The 19,616-nt window shown below is 42.1% G+C and overlaps 1 pseudogene; it reads right to left on the bottom strand.

The window, feature by feature from the left end:
* Positions 1-14,080: 14,080 nt before the first annotated feature.
* On the bottom strand, positions 14,081-14,648 carry LOC129479038 (large ribosomal subunit protein eL21-like; annotated as a pseudogene).
* Between the last annotated feature and the right edge of the window lie 4,968 nt (positions 14,649-19,616).

Here is a 19,616-nt window from a genome sequence, read left to right as displayed (position 1 = left end):
ATTACTTACACTGGGCCTTCATCCCACACCAATTGAATCCAAATCACAGGAGCAGGTGGAGCCCAGGCTTCAGTACTTTTAAAACTTGCTAGGGGTACTGGGTACAGTGGCTAATGCCTGTAATCCCAGGACTTTGAGAGGCTGAGGCAGGAGGATCACCTGAACTCAGGAGTTTGAGACCAACCTAGGCAACATGGTGAAACCCTGCTTCTACAAAAAACTACAAAAAATTAGCTGGGTGTGGTGGTGCACATCTGAGATCCCAGACACTTGAGAGGCTGAGGTGGGAGGATCGCTTGAGCCTGGGAGGCAGAGGTTGCAGTAAGCCGAGATCGCATCACTGCACTTCAGCCTGGGCAACAGAGTGAGACCCTGTTTCAAAACTTGCCAGGGTGCAGCCAAGGTCAAGAACCACTGAGCTATTTAAACGGTTGCTAGTCAAGCTACCTACTTTCTGATAAACTTTTTTTTCCTTTTTTTTTTTTTTTTTTTTTGAGACATTCTCGCTCTGTCGCCCAGGCTGGAGTGCAGTGGCACAATCTCAGCCACTGCAACCTCTGCCTCCCAGATTCAAGGGATTCTCCTGCCTCAGCCTCCCGAGTAGCTGGGATTACAGGCGCGCACCACTATGCCCAGCTAATTTTTGTATTTTTAGTAGAGGCGGCGTTTCAGCATGCTGGCCAGGCTGGTCTTGAACTCCTGACCTCGTGATCCACCCACCTCAGCCTCCCAAAGTGCTGGAATTACAGGCATGAGCCACTGCTCCCGGCCCAGAGAAACTTTTTTTTCTGTTCATGGTCCTGGCTGGTCTGTTTGCAGAAATGCATTTATACTGGGGTAGTAGTGGGAGGGGAAGGGCTCTGCTTCCAATCTCCATTTTCCTAGATTCCCGGCTCTAAGTTTTCTGCCCTGTTGTCACATAGGTAGATGTGGACCCTCTGCACTGCTCCTTGAACTTTGAACCTGTCACACAGATTCAGAAAAGAATAGTGAATCCAATTTCACAGATTTTCAGCCTGGACTTTACCCATAGATATCTGAACTGTATATTTTGCCCTGCCTTGTTACTCAGGCTGTGAGCTTCTGCCTAGGCTATTATCCCAGTGTGGGCATCTGCTCTGTTGCTCACCTATGCAACAGATGCTAGCACGCATCTGAAGAGCATGCTAATTTGTGTACAAATCTACATGCGTGCACTACATACCAGAGAAATTAAAAAGTCCTACTGGTTTCTGTTTTGGTTTTTACCAAAGATTTCAGCTGCATCTGTGTCTTTTGGAGAATAAATTTTGGGTCCCAAGAGGTTTTGTTAATGACTCCTGGACTTACAGAAATTACCCAACTTGAACTAGACAGGTAAAAGTTGTTCATTTTGGCATACTTTCCCTCTTGGGTTTTGGCATTTAATTTGGCCCTTTCTGATATTCTAATTGGCTATGTTTGTCTTTTGGTGGATTTGGGGATGTGATAAGCCCAAGAACAAAAGGAACTTTAAGAATTGGAATTAAGTTAGATGTTTGCTGGACTTTGAGCCTCATGGAAGTTTTCATTTGTCCTCAACTGCTGGGTTCTTCCCAGAAACTCTGGGTGGAGACAGACCTGGATGGCCTCCCCACTTCCTCACTGGAAAATCACTAAGGAATAAGTCTTTATTTTTATTTTTTAAAAATGGGGACTTGCTCCATTGCCCAGGCTAGAGTGCACTGGCACTATCACAGTTTATTATAATGTTGTACTTCTGGGCTCAAGTGATCCTCCCACCTCAGCCTACAGAGTTGCTGGGGCTGTAGGGATACACCACCGTGTCTGGCTATTTTTTTTTTTTTTTTTGTGGAGATAGGGGTGTCACCATTTAACCTAGGCTGGTCTTGAACTCCTGGCCCCAAGCAATCCTTCCATCTGGGACTCCCAAAATGCTGGAATTATTACGGGCATGAGCCACCATGCCTAGCCTAAGGAATAAGTCTTTTATGTGTCTCTATTTAGCTCCTGTGTCCCCAGCTTTAGCTCAGCCCTCCTGAGAGAGTGGGTATTCTTTTGAATGGTCAAAGGAAAAAGAAAATATCAATAAAACTGTGACAAAAAGGTAAGCAATTTGGGCCTTTAGAAGTTGGTGAATATGGAAGACAGATAACCAACTAGAACAGTCCTGTCATCTTCATAACTGCAGTCTGCAGAAGGAAAAAGCCATGAGGTAAGAGTTGGAAGAAAGTTCTGATCCATCCAGAAATTAGAATTGGTACTTTACCTTGAAAGCTAATTGATATACTACATGAAGACACTCTCTGATGATCTAGTGACAATAATTAAACTTCCAAACAACTCCTGTATTGAATTCACATGGGGGCCCAAGGAGAGGGGAATCTAAATCAAAGAGAAGTCAATTTCAAGCCATGTACAAATTTATATCAAAACAGGAAACTCCCTTGAAATAAAACAGCATAATATGTTTATGACAAAGGTGGCACTTCAGAGCAATGAGGAAGGAAGGGATGACCTTTTCTTTTTTCTTTTTTTGAGATGGGGTCTCACTACATTGCCCAGGCTGGTCTTGAACTCCTGGACTCAAGTGATCCAACTGCTTTGGCCTCCAAAAGTGCTGGGATTACAGGCATGAGTCACCATGCCTAGCCGAGATGACCTTTTCAATAAACAGTATTTAGCCTAATGGATAGCCACATCTTGACCCCTACCTCACATCATACACAAAACTCAATTCTAAATAAATTGTAGGTCCCCATCTAAAAAGACAATACATCTTCTAGAAGAAATCATAGAATATTTTCATTTATTCAAAGAAGGAAAAGATGGTTTAAATGGGACAGAAAAGCTACCAATGATAAAGGATATGATTGATAAAATGGACTACATTAAAATTTTAAAATTCTTAATTTCTCACCACAGACACTAAGACTAAAAATGCAAGGCACTGAGTAGATATAAAAAGTCAGTCAATGGACTTGTACCTAGAATATATAAAGAACTAATTAATAAAAAATAGGCATCTAGGCTGGGCATGGTGGCTTACACCTGTAATCTCAGCACTTTGGGAGGCTGAGCAGGAGGACTGCTTGAGCCCAGGAGTTTGAGACCAGCCTGGGCAACACAGTGAGACCCCATCTCTAAAAAAAAATAAAAAAATAAAAAAGAAAGAAATAGACATCAAATATAGAAATTGTCAGAAAACAAGCAGGTACTTCAAAAAACAGGCCAATAAGCATATGGAAAGGTGCTCAACTCCCCACATCACTAAAGACAATAGCTATGCTTTTTACAAAAGGTATAAAATGAATAAAATATTCACATCAACTTTCTTGTTTTCTTTTTCTGGTAGTTCAACAATACATATAATAACGGTTAGTTGAAATAACATTTGTCTCTGATGATCAAATTGAACCAAATATAAATTTCTTTTTTGAAAATATTACAATCTTCTTTTCTACCTATAAATTCTACTTTGAATTTTTTACCTATAAATTCTATTTTGAATTTATAGGTAAAGAATGATAGTAATATTTTCATATTACAATCATTATTATCAATATTATCCATCCAAGATAATAATCATTTGCCTCCCTGTTTTTATCTATTTGGCCATTCTAGCACCAAATTTCAAAAGCATGTATAGTACTTTCCATTGTTTTCTTTAGACATTGTGCAGTCAGTTAAGCAAAGATTGCTTAAAGAGGACACAAAAATGCTTGGCTTAATAATGTTGTTTTTCAAGAAACTTAAGCCAATATTCCTAGCCAGTATTGACTTATTATTTTTCAATATCGTCAACTGTTAACTGTTGACTAACCTACTCACCTTTTCTCCCCAGTTTTAGTAATTGCATATGTGCTTCCTTTTTATGTACATGTGATGTTTCATATTCCTTTAATGAAGAATCTAGATTACTAAATTCTAGTGCAGAATCTAGTTTAGGTAGTCATCAATACACACCTTGGCCAAAGATAATCCTGAAAACTAGGTTTGTCAGACACATAATGGGAATACAAAAATGCTTTTCCTTGGACTTAGAATATAAAAGCCAGTTTCTACAGGGTCTTTCTCTGTGCTTTAAAATGTAGGTTTTATTATTCAGGTATGCTAAGGCCAACAGATCAGGAGATGACTGCCATTGAAAAGATAGTTTGTTATTCACAGTTCCAAGAAGAGGGGTGATATGGTTTGGCTGTGTCCCTACCCAAATCTCATCTTGAATTGTAGCTCCCATAATTCCCATGTGTCGTGGGATGGATGCAGTAGGAGGTAATTGAATCATGGGGGTGAGTCTTTCCCATGCTGTTCTCATAGTGGTGAATAAGTCTCACAAGATCTGATGATTTTATAAATGGGAGTTCTCCTGCACAAGCCCTCTTTGCTTGCCACCATGTAAGACTTCCCTTTGCTCTTCCTTCATCTTCCGCCATGATTGTGAGGCTTCCCCAGATATGTGGAACTGTGAGTCCATTAAACTTCTTTCCTTATAAATGACTCAGTCTTGGGTATGTCTTTATTAGTAGCTTGAGAACAGACTAATACAAGAGGACATGCCACACAGGTAAGCACCAGGGTTGGTCAAGAAGCAAAAGGAGTGAGGAGAAAACATATGCAAGAGCCTGTACTGTGGTTTCTACAGGAAGGAACAGATGAGGCAGGGTAAGCAGGTTTAGGATTCGCTAGTTTGAATAATTTCAGTGGTCTCTAGGGGTATAGGGGCTGTCCCTAGTTGCCTGGTACCTGGCTCTGGGGTGACCAGGGTAGGTGGATAGTGGCCTTGAGTGTAAGAGCAGGATGTGGGATGTGGGCTGTGTATCAGTAGGTTTGCATATGAAAGACAGCTCACAGACGAGTCCTTTACTCTCCCTAGGAATCAGCTGGCTAGCCTGTGGAGGGCCAGTCTCCCAACAGTCAGTAAGACCCTAGATGTCAAAACAACAGAATAAAAAGTAATGCTTAATACCCTCTTTGTAGAAGAACTAGTGTTAGATAATGATGTGGTTTGGCTCTGTGCCCCCACCCAAATATCATCTCAAATTGTCATCCCCATGTGTCAGGGGAGGGACTTGTAATCCCCATGTGTACAGGGAGGGACGTGATTGGATCATGGAGGTGGATCCCCCCATGCTGTTCTCGTGATAGTAAGTGAGTTCTCATGAAATATGATGGTTTTATAAGCATCTGTCATTTCCCCTGCTTGCTCTCACTCCCTCCTGCCACCTTGTGAAGAAGATGCCTGCTTCTTGCCTTCCACCATGATTGTAAGTTTCCTGAGGCCTTCCAAACCATGCAAAACTGTGAGTCAATTCAACCTCTTTCCTTTAAAAATTACTCAGTCTCAGGTATTTCTTTATAGCAGTGTGAAAACAGACTAATACGGATGAAATGCCAAATTTTCTGTTATGTTTATCTGAGGAAAAATTATAATGATTAATTTGAAGCACATTTTGTTTTGCTGCAAAGAATCTCATGCTGTCAAAAGGAGTAGGATCAATTTCCAGAATCATTATCCAACAAACCTAGTGACACTCCAGAGGTTCTAACTTTTTGACCAATTTGCTGATTTCATGGATATAATTTTCTCTGTCTTGCAAGGTGCGGCCCACAGTTACATTTGTTCCTTCTGAATTATGTATTTGATATGAATAATTCTCTTTTCTATCTCACTTTTACTTTGGCTCTGTGTCCCCACCCAAATCTCCTGTTGAATTATAATTCCCAATGTTGAGGGAGGGACCTGGTAAGAGGTGATTGGATCTTGGGGGTGGATTTCCCCCATGCTATTCTCATGATAGTGAGTGAGTTTTCACAAGATCTGATGGCTTAAAAGTGTGTGGCACCTCCCCTCCTCACTCTCCTTCTCTCTCTTTCCTGCCACCACGTGAAGAAGGTGCTTGCTTCCCCTTCACCTTCCACCAGGATTGTAAGTTTCCTGAGGCCTCCCAGTCTTGCTTCCTGTTAAACCTGCAGAACTGTGAGTCAATTAAACTTCTTTCCTTCATAAATTACCCAGTCTCAGGTAGTTCTTTATAGCAGTATGAAAATGGACTAATACAGTAGCTAAAGAATCATTTACCAAATAATTTGAAGTTGCTAAGATTGAATCTGACTTGAAGTTCAAGTTGTGAATTTGATAAGAATAAATACCTGTTTCATTTTCGTGAGTAATCTTCATTCATAATTTACAATGCCCTATTTCTGAACTTTACATGAGTCATGCTCAATAAAGTCTGCTAGTTTTTATTGTTCCTAGTTTTAAAATTTTAAATAGCCTCTTATTTGAAAATTTTCTATTTTTCCCTTGCAGTTTGTTTCTCTTCTGATTCTATTTACTTATCTATTTATTTTCAAGATAGGGTCTCACTCTGTCACTCAGGCTGTAGTGAAGTGGCGCAATTACAGCTACCGCAGCCTCAATATCCCAAGCTCAAGCAATCCTCCTGCCTCAGCCGCCTGAGTAGCTGGGACTATGTGCCACCACACCTGGCTAATTTTTAACATTTTTTTTAAGAACTAAGGTCTCCTTATGTTGCCCAGGCTGGTCTTGAACTCCTGGGCTCAAGGGATCCTCCCTTGCCAGCCTCCCAAAATGCTGGGATTACAAGCATGAGCCACTACGCCTGGCCATGAACTTTACTTTTATATTACCTATTTCTGTCATGGTCTTGACCTGTACTCATTTCAGTGATCTAAAGGCTTAAATAATGATGTGTAGTTGTTTTCAAATATTCAAACTTTGAATATATTTTTATCTAAAAATGTAAATTAAATGTTAGAAAATAAAAAAATTATAATGGTCTCATACTTTCAAAAGTTACTTTTCTCTTTAAATATCCAAAACTGTCTTAAAATTAAAAAGTGAAAATGTGAAGAAATTATTCAATAAAGCCAAAGATTGTAATTATTAAAAAACTAATCTTATGAAATATTTTATTTTATTTTTATTTATTTATTTTTTGAGACAGAGTCTCGCTGTTGCCCAGGCTGGAGTGCAGTGGCACGATCTCGGCTCACTGCCGGCTCCGCCTCCTGGGGTTCACGCCATTCTCCTGTCTCAGCCTCCCGAGTAGCTGGGACTACAGGCACCGGCCACCTCGCCCGGCTAATTTTTTGTATTTTTAGTAGAGACGGGGTTTCACTGTGTTAGCTAGGATGGTCTCGATCTCCTGACCTCGTGATCCGCCCGCCTCGACCTCCCAAAGTGCTGGGATTACAGGCTTGAGCCACTGCGCCCGGCCTGAAATATTTTAATAGAAAATAAAACTACTCAATTCTAGTATTCAATGTCTATTTACTTTCCAATGGAAAGAATTATGATTAGTATCACCATTCACATTACCTCTAGGTCTATATATTTATACACAAATTCAAGAGTAATACGAATTTTGTGATTTTTGCAAAATGTTCCTCAGCTGCTATGTGCAACTGTTGCAACACTATACTAATTTGTGAGTATCTCAGAACTGAGGACTGAAACACAAAGAAAAGCAAGTAAGTGGATTCTCTGGCATTATAAGGAAATGATATTTTGTAATATGAGTATAAACTGCTGGTAGGCTAAGAAGAGTCAACAAGTTAATTATTCTCTGCTCTTACAGATTTGATGTGGTTTGGCTGTGTCCCCACCCAAGTCTCATCTTGAATTGTAGCTTCCACAACTCCCACATGTCATGGGAGGGACCCAGTGGGAGATAATTGAATCATGGGGGCAGTCTTTCCTGTGCTATTCTCGTGATAGTGAATAAATCTCACAAGATCTGATGATTTTATAAGGAGGAGTTCCCCCGCACAAGTTCTCTCTCTCTTTGCCTGCTGCCATCCATGTAATATGCGACTTGCTTGTTTTTGTCTTCTGCCATGATGGTGAGGCCTCCCCAGCCATGTGGAACTGTGAGTCCATTAAACCTCTTTTCTGTTTAAATTACCCAGTCTTAGATATGTCTTTATTAGCAGTGTGAAAACAGACTAATACACTATTGCTTCTTCCACTCAATTTCCTTCTGTACTCTGAAGTAATGCTCATCTCCTGCGTGGGCAGCAAATTGAATACCATTCACAGCTATGTTCATTATATATTGCTATGTAACAAACAAGTTCAAAACCATGGCTTATAAGAGCAATGATGTATTAATTTTCTGAAGGTTGGCCAGATATGTTCTTTTGCTGGTTTCACTGAGGCTTATTCTAAGAAATGCCTTTTGGTGAATTATTCACGTATTTCATTTGGGTATATGACACTCCGGTGAATTCTTGAAGTCAGTTTTAAAAATCTTTATATTATTACCCATAGGTAATGATAGAATGGTGTAGGTTCTATCTGCAAATTATCTATCATGTTTCAAACATCAGTGTTCTAAGAATCACCTGGGGAGCTTATTTAAAATGCAGATCACTGGGTCCCACCCAAGACATTCTAATTATATAGATGAGGCCCAGGAACCTATATGTGTTAGAAGTTTGGATGACTACACTCTAAAAAATACTGGTCTACACCAGCACTCCCGCTTCAACTTCTCAGACACAGTCCAGGTCCTCCAGTTTCTTACTTACTGCATATGCTCCCCAATGATATCCCTGCCCTGGAGCACACTAATCTAGCAATTTTCATGACCAATTGCTTATTTTAATCATCTGGAGAACTCTTAAAAGATTACTGATGCCTGGCCAGGCAGGGTGGCACACACTCGTAATCCTAGCTACACAGGAGGCTGAGGTTGGAGCACCACTTAAACCTAGCAATTTGAGACTAGCCTGGACAACATAGCTAGATCCCATCTCAAAAAAATTTACTGATGTCTGTGCCTTACCCATAGCAATTACATCAGACTCCCTGGAGGTGAGGCCCCAGCTACCAGGATAATTTTAAAGCAACTTGGTAGATTTGACTATGCAGCCAGAATTGAGAACAGCTGTTCTCATTCATCCACTGCCTCCAGTGGTCTTTCTTACTACACCCTAAAGTATTCTAAGGTTTCTTCTTTACTAGAGCATAGCTTCCCAGCCTGTATCCCAGGGAAGGGAAACAGGCTACAGGTGTGGTACAAAACATCAATTGGCCAGTGATCCAGGTTGCTCCTGGGCCTATCAGCTTCAGGTAAAAGCAGCTTCTCCTGAGGCTTCTTGGATGGTAGCCTGAGTTGGGCCAGGTTTGCCCATGTCCTCCTCTGCCCACTGCAGATGTGTTACCCATAGAGATGCAGAAGGAGAATGTTGCCCAGGTGTCCAGGAAGCTCAACCCAAGGTATGGCTGGTTGGGGAAGGGGGAATGCTGCAAACTGGCGTACTGGTCCAAATTGCTGTCTTCACATGTATTTGATTCTTTTGCTCAATAATCACTGATGTGCCCTCTGTGTGGCTACAGGGTGATTGCTCTAACAGTGCGTGTGCATTTTTAGAATTAGTTGTATTATCATTTTGAACAATTTGATGCCGGGAGTGGCAGCTCATGCCTGTAATCCCAGTAATTTGGGAGGGCTGAGGTGCACACCTGTAGTTCCAGCTACTGCGGGTTAGAGGGCCTGGCAGGGGAGTTTGAGGCAGGAGTATGGCTTCAGCCTGGAAGTCAGAGGCTGCAGTGAACTATGATCACACCCTTGCATTCCAGCCAGGATGACAGAGCAAAACTGTCTCAAAATATAATTTAAAAAAAAGAAATAAATAAAAATTTGATTGGAAGACATAAAATTGGATTTGAAATCTATCAGCAGCATTATAACAGTAAATTTTAATACTACATTGGACAAAGAAAAAACTCATGTTTCTTTTAAATAAAATTTTAGATTTTTTTATTATACTTTAAGTTTTAGGGTACATGTGCACAACGTGCAGGTTTGTTACATATGTATACATGTGCCATGTTGGTGTGCTGCACCCATTAACTTGTCATTTGGCATTAGGTATATCTCCTAATGCTATCCCTCCCCCATCCCCCCGCCCCACAACAGGGCCCGGTGTGTGATGTTCCCCTTCCTGTGTCCCTGTGTTCTCATTGTTCAATTCCCACCTATGAGTGAGAACATGCAGTGTTTGGTTTTTTGTCCTTGTGATAGTTTGCTGAGAATGATGGTTTCCAGCTTCATCCATGTCCCTACAAAGGACATGAACTCATCATCTTTTATGGCTGCATAGTATTCCATGGTGTATATGTGCCACATTTTCTTAATCCAGTCTATCATTGTTGGACATTTGGGTTGGTTCCAAGTCTTTGCTATTGTGAATAGTGCCGCAATAAACATACATGTGCATGTGTCTTTATAGCAGCATGATTTTTAATCCTTTGGGTATATACCCAGTAATGGGATGGCTGGGTCAAAAGGTATTTCTAGTTCTAGATCCCTGAGGAATTGCCACACTGACTTCCACAATGGTTGAACTAGTTTACAGTCCCACAACAGTGTAAAAGTGTTCCTATTTCTCCACATCCTCTCTAGCACCTGTTGTTTCCTGACTTTTTAATGATTGCCATTCTAACTGGTGTGAGATGGTATCTCATTGTGGTTTTGATTTGCATTTCTCTGATGGCCAGTGATGACGAGCATTTATTCATGTATCTTTTGGCTGCATAAATGTCTTCTTTTGAGAAGTGTCTGTTCATATCCTTCGCCCACTTGTTGATGGAGTTGTTTTCTTCTTGTAAGTTTGTTGGAGTTCATCGTAGATTCTGGATATTAGCCCTTTGTCAGATGAGTAGATTGCAAAAATTTTCTCCCATTCTGTAGGTTGCCTGTTCACTCTGATGGTAGTTTCTTTTGCTGTGCAGAAGCTCTTTAGTTTAATGAGATCCCATTTGTCAATTTTGGCTTTTGTTGCCATTGCTTTTGGTGTTTTAGACATGAAGTCCTTGCCCATGCCTATGTCCTGAATGGTATTGCTTAGGTTTTCTTCTAGGGTTTTTATGGTTTTAGGTCTAACGTTTAAGTCTTTAATCCATCTTGAATTAATTTTTGTATAAGGCGTAAGGAAGGGATCCAGTTTCAGCTTTCTACATATGGCTAGCCAGTTTTCCCAGCACCATTTGTTAAATAGGGAATCCTTTCCCCATTTCTTGTTTTTGTCAGGTTTGTCAAAGATCAGATGGTTGTAGATGTGTGGTATTATTTCTGAGGGCTCTGTTCTGTTCCATTGGTCTATATCTCTGTTGTGGTACCAGAACCATGCTGTTTTGGCTACTGTAGCCTTGTAGTACAGTTTGAAGTCAGGTAGCATGATGCCTCCAGCTTTGTTCTTTTGGCTCAGGATTGACTTGGCAATGCGGGCTCTTTTTTGGTTCCATATGAACTTTAAAGTAGTTTTTTTCCAATTCTGTGAAGAAAGTCATTGGTAGCTTGATGGGGATGGCACTGAATCTATAATTACCTTGGGCAGTATAGCCATTTTCACGATATTGATTCTTCCTACCCATGAGCATGGAATGTTCTTCCATTTGTTTGTATCCTCTTTTATTTCATTGAGCAGTGGTTTGTAGTTCTCCTTGAAGAGGTCCTTCACATCCCTTGTAAGTTGGAGTCCTAGGTATTTTATTCTCTTTGAAGCAATTGTGAATGGGAGTTCACTCATGATTTGGCTCTCTGTTTGTCTGTTATTGGTGCATAAGAATGCTTGTGATTTTTGCACATTGATTTTGTATCCTGAGACTTTGCTGAAGTTGCCTGTCAGCTTAAGAAGATTTTCGGCTGAGATGATTGGGTTTTCTAGATATACAATCATGTCATCCACAAACAGGGGCAATTTGACTTCCTCTTTTCCTAATTGAATACCATTTATTTCTTTCTCCTTCCTGATTGTCCTGGCCAGAACTTCCAACACTATGTTGAATAGGAGTGATGACAGAGGGCATCCCTCTCTTGTGCCAGTTTTCAAAGGGAATGCTTCCAGTTTTTGCCCATTCAGTATGATATTGGCTGTAGGTTTGTCATAAATAGCTCTTATTATTTTGAGATACGTCCCATCAATACCTAATTTACTTAGCGTTTTTAGCATGAAGGGCTGTTGAATTTTGTTGAAGGCCTTAAATTTCATTTAAATTTAAGTCTAATGGTACTATGGAGTATGTAGAATAGCAGGGACTCATTCCTATAAGTACTTGGGAAAAGTGGTTATCTAATAACATTGGTCAAATTTGTACCATACTCACCGTATGTGGTTCCTGAACCAGCAGCACTGGCATCTCCTGAGTGCTTGTTAAAAATGCAGAATCCTGTGCCTGTAGTCCTAGCTACTCGGGAGGCTGAGGCAGGAGAATCGCTTGAACCCAGGAGGCGGAGGTTGCATTGAGCTGAGATTGCATCACTGCAGTCCAGCCTGGGCGACAGAGACAGACTCTGTCTCAAAAAAAAAAAAAAAAAAAAAATGCAGAATCTCAGATTCTGCCCCAGACCTGCTGAATCAGAATGTCATGCACATGTGAATATTTGAGAAGCACTGATCCATGACCTAGAGATTTTACTCCAAACACATACCTTAAAGAACCTCTTTCACCTGTGTTCCAGTGATGTGATCAAGTATGTTTGTGGCAGCATTTTTTTTGTAAATAAAAACTGAGGCTAGCTTCAGTCCATTAACAGCAGAGTGGACAAACAAATTATGGTATAGCTATATAATGGAATACTATGGATCGGGAAAACAAATGAACTACAATTATATACATGAACACGGTGACACTCACAAGCATGGTGTTGAGTGCAAGAAGCAGATCACAGGATAATACCACTTACATAGCATTCAAACAGGTGAATTATCCTGTTTAGGATATACAAATAGGAAAAAAGCAAGGGTGCCAGGCGTGGTGGCTCACGCCTGTAATCCCAGCACTTTGGGAGGCCAAGGCAGGTGGATCACCTGAGGTCAGGAGTTCCAGACCAGCCTGACCAACATGGTGAAACCCTGTCTTTACTAAAAATACAAAATTAGCTGGGCGTGGTGGTGCATGGCTGTAATCCCAGCTACTCAGGAGGCTGAGGCAGGAGAATTGCTTGAACTCAGGAGGCGGACGTTGCGGTGAGCCGAGATCATGCTATTGCTGCACTTCAGCCTGGGCAACAAGAGCGCAACTCCGTCTCAAAAAAAAAAGAAAGCAAAAAGCAAGGGTGTAATTATCACAAAAGCCACATAGGGTTATCTCTGGGCGGGTGGAGGAAAAAGGCATGATCAGTATACACTGGGGACTTTTAAGACATTGGCAATGTTCTATTTCATAACCTGGGTGATCACTACATAGCTAGGCATTTTGTTGATATTTCTGAAATCCTGCATGTGTTTTACATATTCTTCTGTATTTCACAATTAAACATTTTTAAAGAAATTACATTCATGAAAATCAGCTTGAAGTTTCACACTAAATAATTAGGTAAGATATTTTTGTGGAAGTTTTATACAAATTTAGTAGTTAACAATCTCTGCAATAGTTTCCATTTGGTTTTTGTATTAAAATGATTTAAAGTAAAAATGTCATTTTTTCACTAAGCCACATATAGATGTTCCCAAATCTTTCCACTGTAACCCAGTAGGGGGTTCAAATATTGTTTTCTTTGTGTGCCATGACTTAAAACACATTGTGATGCAGGGAACTAGAGACCAAATTATTTCCAAGGCATTCAAGGCTCCAACCTTCCCTTCCTGCTTCATCTGTTGCTCTGCTTCAAATTCTAGCTGTTGGATTCCTGGCCTTCCTCCAAAGTAACTGGCATGCCATTAAGCTCATGCTTCTTCTGGATGACCACAAACAACTCTAGGGTAGTGTGCTATACCATACATTTTGGAATATTCATGTAACAGAATACTGTATTTGCCCCTCCCCTCCCCTCTCCTCCCCTCCCCTCTCCTCCCCTCCCCTCCCCTCTCCTCCCCTCCCCTCCTCTTCCCCTCCCCTTCCCCTCCCCTCCCTTCCCCTTCCCCTCCCCTCCCCTCCCCTCCCCTTCCCTTCTTTTTTGACACGGAGTCTCACTCTGCCGCCTAGGCTGAAGTGCAGTGGCGCAATCTCGGTCTCAGCTCACTGCAACCTCGCCTCCCGGGTTCAAGCAATTCTTTTGCCTCAGCCTCCCGAGTAGCCGGGATTACAGGTGCCCACCACCAAGCCTGGCTAATTTTTTGTTGTTGTTGTTTTGTTTACAGCCCAGAGGTCATTTTTTTTTTTTTTTTTTTAACACCTATTATGCCATGAATTCATAGGGAATAGGTTCCAGCAGCTCAGGCTCCCTCCCATTTGTTCTCACAAAGTGTGCTTCTCTGGGTGGAGCAGGCTGGCGCTTTAGTTGAACCCGGTACCTTTCTCTTTGGCTTCTTTCTTTTTCTGATCATTTTCCTTCACGCGTTTCAGGAAGCTGTCTCAGCTCTTAGAGTGCTCAATGTGCTCAATACGCACATGAATTCTCTTGGCAAGAATCTTGCCCTTAACTTCTTTGTTTACAACAATGCCAACAGCATGCTGGGTAACATTGTAGACTCTTCTGGTTTTGCCATGGTAACACTTGTGGGGCACTCCTTTTTGAACAGTACCCATTCCCTTGATGTCTACAATATCACCTTTCTTATAGATTCGCATATACGTGGCCAAACGAACAACTCCGTGTTTTCTAAAAGGCCTAGAGAACATATATCGGGTGCCTTTCCTCTTTCCCTTTGTGTTTGTCATTTTGGTGAATTACTGGATGATGGTGGTTCCGGCCGAAAGGCAAACCTGGCTAATTTTTGTATTTTTAGTGGAGACAGGGTTTTGCCATGTTGATCAGGCTGGTCTTGAACTCCTGACCTCAGGGGATCTCACTGCCTTGGCCCCCTAAAGTGCTGGGATTACAGGTATGAGCCACCACACCCAGCCAATATTTGCCTTATTTTAATGACTAGTTAGTCATTAAAATTCTATTGGGGACAATAGAATTTATGGGACATTGAATTGTGCTGTGCAGTTACTGAGATTTTTTATAAAGTGCGGTCTTTAGTTAACTCTAATATCTTTAATATTTTAAATAGGTAATAATATATTCAAGTTATGAAGCATCTACTCTAAACACTTGTTCCATAACAAAGCAATGAAGTTTAGTATCTGTGAATTTTTTGGAGGTTGACAGTAAAAAGCTATGAAACGATACGAACGAGAAGAAACGCCATGATATTTATGTTCATCTCTTAAACTGCTTTTGAATCAAGAAATAAAAAGCATCTGTTAACTACCTTCTGCAACAATTAGGATGTTTCCCATCTCATGCTAAGAGACTGTCAATGAATTTCATTGTGTTGACCACAATCACTGCCAGAGATGGGTGATCAGCTGGTCACCCATCATCTCCTGGCCATATTGTATATCCCTTAAACTGCTGGTTCTCAACTTTGAATGCACATCAAGTAGTGTCCAGGCAACACCCAAGACCATTTACAGCAAAATCTCTGGGAGTGGAATCCCAACATCACTTTTGTTTTTGGAAAGCTCCCTAGTTGATTCTAAGTGCTGCCAAAATTTAGAGCCACACTCTTAATCTGAACAAACCCCCCCTACCTCTTGTTTCTCCCTCCCAGTCCCTTTCACAGTACCTGCTGAAATCTTTCTTTGGATCAGGAACCGTCTCTGTATCTTTAATGTGTTCTTGGAACATTAAACTCCTTCCTTAACAGAAATATCCTAAGGGCTCCCCCTCTCCAACACTTTACACTCCACGTACCCAAGTCAGGAGGTGACTAGATTTTTTGCTTACCTCCGCACCTAAGGCCCCTTCCAAACCACTTCTCCTTCTTGCAAAATCTCCTACTCCTTTGAAACTCATTCATGAAGTTGTACCAACTTCCTACCTTCCTTACTGCTGCCATCTGCTATCAACCTCCTCACTCACTAAAGATGGTTCACCTCACAGACTTCTCTTTCCATCCCTATTCCCATTTTCTTTCCCTGAAACCCATGTGTGCTCCTGGCCTCAAATCCTGCTGAGTTCCAGTCTTCGTCTACCCCACTTCACCTCCTTCTCGTGGTCACCCTAGTCTTTGTCTTCCCTGGAAATTTGTTTCTCAAATCTGTTTTTAAATCTTGCTCTGCTCATCACCTCCTATCCTCGTAAAGTTTGCTTGCTCAGTCACTCCCACTGCCACCGTTCTTTGACCTTGTCAAGACCTCTAGGCCGGGAGCGGTGGCTCACGCCTGTAATCCCAGCACTTTGGGAGGCCGAGGCGGGTGGATCACGAGGTCAGTAGATCGAGACCACGGTGAAACCCCATCTCTACTAAAAATACAAAAAATTAGCTGGGCGCGGTGGCGGGCGCCTGTAGTCCCAGCTACTCGGGAGGCTGAGGCAGGAGAATGGCGTGAACCCGGAAGGCAGAGCTTGCAGTGAGCCGAGATCGCGCCACTGCACTCCAGCCTGGGCGACAGCGAGACTCAAAAAAAAAAAAAAAAGACCTCTAATCCTCAGACACTCCTTTTTCTCTGGCTCACCAGCCTCTTCTTGGCTTCTCCTCTCTACTTCTCCAGCCTTGATTCTATACTGCATCAGTATAATCAATCCCTCAAAAGTACTGTCAGTTTCTCTGCATCCCCACTTGCTACTGGACTCAACTACCAAGACCCAATCCTGCTCCAGCTTCAATTCTCCACCTTCGGTTGCCTGCACACGCAGCAGGACTCTGAGGTCCTAACAAACCTCATGCGGGCACTCAGCTACGCCCAGAAACCATGCTCTGCTTAGCCACTGTGAAGATAACAATTTCATACCTTCTCCTCAAAACTGCCTGCTTGGAAAACAGAACCTATCAGATGGAAATGCCATCTTCCCATCCCCAAATCGACAATGCTGTCTAAGCTTGTGCTCACTTTCATCCCACTGGTTATGGTGGAGGAAAGACATAACCAACACCAATCTGTCCCATTGTGCTCTGAATCTATTTTTTTTTTTTTAACTTCTAGCTTTATTGAGGCATAATTGACAATAATTGCTTATATTTAAGGTGTACAATGTAATTATTTGATATATGAATGCACTGTGTAGTAATCACATTAATTAACATATCTATCACCACAGTTACCATTTGTGTCTGTGTGTGTGGAGGGTAGAGTGAGCACACTTAAGACCTACTCTTAGCAAATTTCAAGTAAACAATACAGTATTATTAACTATAGTAACCATGCTGCACATTAGCTCCCCAGAACTTATTCATTTTATAACTACAAGTTTGGGCCAGGCACAGCGGCTCATGCCTATAATCCCAGCACTTTGGGAGGCCGAGGTGGCCGGATTGCTTGACAGATATGAGAAGTGTGATTTTTGTTCCCTCCAGTCTGGCTTCCCTCCCCATCACTCCATAGGTATTTTGTGTTGCAATCACCAAGCTCCATTTTGTTTTCTCAACCTTACCTTTTTTTTTTTTTTTTTGAGACGGAGTCTCGCTCTGTCGCCCAGGCTGGAGCGCAGTGGCGCAATCTCGGCTCACTGCAAGCTCCGCCTCCCGGGTTCACACCATTCTCCTGCCTCAGCCTCTCCGAGTAGCTGGGACTACAGGCGCCCGCCACCACGCCGGCTAATTTTTTGTATTTTTAGTAGAGACGGGGTTTCACCGTGGTCCCGATCTCCTGACCTCGTGATCCGCCCGCCTCGGCCTCCCAAAGTGCTGGGATTACAAGCTTGAGCCACCGCGCCCAGCCTCAACCTTACCTTTCTTAGCTGCAAGGGAATTTGGTAAATGATACTCCTTCCTTTTTGAAATGCTCTCCTCTGTTCTTCCAGGATAGAACCCTCTTCTGGTTTTTCTTTCCCTTCTGGCTACCCTTCAGTCTCCTTTGTTGGTTCCTATTCTACTTGATCTCCAAATATTGAGTCCTTCAGGCTATCTTGAGCCCTCTTCACTCTGGACTCTTCCTGGGTGATGTCGTGTTTGTTTATAAGTGCCAACTACATGACAATGTCTTGCAAATTTCTATCCCAGTCCAGACCTGTCCTTGGAGCTCTCAACTAGGTAACCAACAGCCTGCACAGCACCTTCAGTGGGATGCGCACCTCAGAAGCACCCAACTCAGAACGGCCAGAGACTGACTCCCTCACCACCACCCCTTTCTCCCTCCCATCCTCACCTCACTCATGACATCACATCATACCTCGACCACCCAGAGCTTCTGCCAGAAACCTGAGATTCACTCCTGGGTCTTCCTCTCACAGGCCCTTAGACTTTGTTCCATCTCTATCACCACCCCACTGTCCTCCTAGTCACAGCCATCCTTATCTCTGATCTAGGTAATTGCAAAAGCCTAACTGGGCCTGGGCATGGTGGGTCATGCCTGTAATCCCAGCACTTTGGGAGGCTGAGGTGGGTGGATCACCTGAGGTCAGGAGTTCAAGACCATCTTGGTCAACATGGTGAAACCTCATCTCTATTAAAAATACAAAAATTAGCTGGGCATGGTGGCGGGTGCCTGTAATCCCAGCTACTCAGGAGGCCGAGGCAGGAGAATGGCTTGACCCTGGGAGGCGGAGGTTGCAGTGAGCTGAGATTGTGCCATTGCAATCCAGCCTGGGTGACAAGAGCGAAACTCCATCTCAAAAAACAAACAAAAAAGCCTAACTGGTTTTCCACCTTTTAGTTTCCATTTTCTACACAGGTGCCAAAATAACTCTTATTATCAAAGCATGTACCCTGACTTACCCTTCGATGGTTTCTCATCCCTTCTAGACAAATAACGCCCTGGCTGACCTGGCCCTGCCATTCTATCGAGCTTTATTTCATGCTCCTCTGAAGATTCTACAAGGTACCAAGCTCTTTCTTGACTCATGCCTTTGTGTCTGTCATTCTCTCTGCTTGAAAGCTGATTCCCAGGTTGGAGTACTTTTTATCCATCAGCTCTGTTTACAGTCACCTCAAAGAACTCAGGTCCAACCACCTGATGCACAGCAGGTTCCCCTATTCTTTTCATTACTGTGCCCAGTTTTTGGTTTTGCCTTGCAGAATATACCAGTCTATTATTCACTAGTTTGTCTCTGCTTCTAGAATGTAAGCTGTATGAGGATGAGGGTGTCTTAGTCACAGCTTTATCCCAAGCCTAGCATGATGCTTGGCACATAATAGGCATTCCATTAGTATTCTGAGAGATCATCTAGGTTTGGCATCCTAATTTCACATGAGGAAGAAACTCAACTAAGGGCCCATCATTTTTCTACTCACTCAGATTGTTGCACTGAGGGCAATGTAGTAGTTAAAGGAACATATTCTGGTACCAGACTTCTTTGGTTCAAATCCCAGCTCCTCCAATGACTAGTTGTGATGCTGGGGAAATTACGACCCTCTGTCTGTTTCCTCACTGGTAAATGGGGATTATAGTATCTATATCTAATAGGATTGTTACAAAGATTAAATGAATTAATAGAAAGATGATGCCTGGCATATGATAATTCTGCTCTTCATTATTATATAACCTCGAAAAGTTTCTTCAGCCCCCCAACCCCTTACTGTGCTTAGAACACAAGAAACAATGTTCTTTGAATGATATAACCAATAATTTCCCACAACTTTTATCACTCAAGACAGAACCTATGTCTGGCCCATACAACTAGACTTTCTCAGATACTTCGAGGAGAATCAAGATCCTCATGGCAAAACAAACAAAACAAACAAGTCCTTCATGAGAGGACATCAATTTTGGTCGTGCTGATCTTTTGGAGAGC

This window comes from Symphalangus syndactylus, chromosome 3 (assembly GCF_028878055.3).
Source record: "Symphalangus syndactylus isolate Jambi chromosome 3, NHGRI_mSymSyn1-v2.1_pri, whole genome shotgun sequence".
NCBI classification, from domain to species: Eukaryota; Metazoa; Chordata; class Mammalia; order Primates; family Hylobatidae; genus Symphalangus; species Symphalangus syndactylus.
This window is presented reverse-complemented; position numbering and strand designations above follow the sequence as displayed.